The 1,765-nt window shown below is 45.8% G+C and overlaps 1 pseudogene; it reads right to left on the bottom strand.

Moving 5' to 3' along the window:
- Positions 1-563: 563 nt before the first annotated feature.
- Positions 564-1,525, bottom strand: LOC133367399 (olfactory receptor 11G2-like; annotated as a pseudogene).
- Positions 1,526-1,765: the final 240 nt, after the last annotated feature.

Raw genomic sequence — 1,765 nt, 5'->3', positions numbered from 1 at the left:
CCAACCCTGCTTGGAGATGGATGTCTTTGCAGAGGATCCCTAGTCAAGCTTTACCATCAGCACAATCCAAACTATATCTACTCAGAAGTAAATCCTGTTGAGGTCTATGGGGGCTTAGTACGTGTGTTTAGAATTGCAGCCTTCAGGGGCATCCGTCTTGACTCCCGAATGCTCCCATCTAACATCTCCACAACACTAGGCTCCTTTCTTCCTACAGTGGCCTGCTGGTGACTGGCCTGGTCTGAAGGCACTTAAACCCTTCTTGCTGAAAGCAAGTAGGCTAGATTAAATGTTCCCTACCCAGGCTCCATCTTTTAGCTAAGATGTCTAGATTAATTTCCAGTCGGATATTTTTTTTAATTGTGCACTCCAAGCAACTGTGATTGATGCTTAATGTATCATGCTTAATGACATCACACAGGCCTGCCCCGTGACATCACTCGAGCCCACCCCAGGACATCACACAAGCCCACACCCAGGACATCACTTGGGTCCATCCCTAAAATCTCAGGTTTTGGGATGCTTCTGACCTGGCAACCCTAGTGGGGAGGGAATTTTACAACTTAGGGGCTGCCACAGACCATGCTCTCTCTTCTCCTCAGAAACGTTTTCTTTCTCTTTAGCAGCCTGCCCAGGGCCTCTTTCACCTGATCATTTCTCAGACAGTAGATCAGGGGGTTAAGAAAAGGTGTGAGGGCCACGTAGAAGAATGTGACTGCCTTGCTGGCCTCTGAGCGACTTTCTCCCCTTGGAATAAAGTACTCCACTGCCACACTGCCATAAAAAATTGTCACCACCATTATGTGGAAAAAGATGGTAGAGAAGGCCTTCCTACGACTGGCTTCGTTTGAAGTTTTTATCAGATTGAGAATGACAAAGCCATATGACAGCAAAACAAAGAACACATTACTTGAAACCAGAGCATACGTAAATATTTGTAAGACAAAGGGAGTATTTCCAAGTGGAGGGCAGGCCAGGGACAGAATTGGCCCAGGATCACACAAAAAGTGGTCAATAATGTTAGGACCACAAAAGGACAACTTGGAGATCAAAATCACTGGGATAGGAAACCACAGGAAGCCAACAACCCAACATGTCCCTACCAAGGCATAGCAGGAATGTTGGGTCATAAGTTGTGGGTAGCGCAGAGGGTGGCAAATGGCCAAGTACCGATCCAAGGCCATGGCTGAAAGGAAGAAGCATTCTGTGGAGCCCAGAGAGAACCAGAAGTAGAACTGGAGGAAACAGTCAGGGAAGGAACATAAGGGGAAACTAGGTCAGAGAGCATGCGAGGCACAGTGGTGGTCACATAGCACATCTCCATCCAGGAGAAATTGCTCAGCAGGATGTACATGGGAAGCTGGGCCAAGTGGTTATCTAGGGACACCACTGTGATGATGGTGATGTTCTCAGCCAAAGTGAACATGTAGAGAATGGAGAAAAAGCCAAGGAGCAAGAATCGCGTCCGCTGTTGAACGTCAAATCCCAGCAAAATGAATTCGTGGATGGTGCTGCCATTGGCCATCTCCATCTGGAATCACATGACAGAATCACTATCACATGCAATAAGGTTGGAGATATAAATTAAATGACGCACTCCAGTTCTGTCTATGCTATCTGTTTTAATGGAAGTCAAAGGCTAAGGAGACATGACTTTTAATCTTAGTACTCCTTCCACCCCATGCCTTGGATCACAAGTGATCATTTACAGAAGCAATTATGCTCTTTTTAAACTATTTATTATAATAATATTAAAAGGGCCACA

The sequence above is a fragment of the Rhineura floridana genome, chromosome 11, assembly GCF_030035675.1.
Source record: "Rhineura floridana isolate rRhiFlo1 chromosome 11, rRhiFlo1.hap2, whole genome shotgun sequence".
Classification (NCBI taxonomy): domain Eukaryota; kingdom Metazoa; phylum Chordata; class Lepidosauria; order Squamata; family Rhineuridae; genus Rhineura; species Rhineura floridana.
The sequence above is the reverse complement of the archived record's forward strand: the minus strand, read 5'-3'. Positions and strand labels throughout refer to the sequence as shown.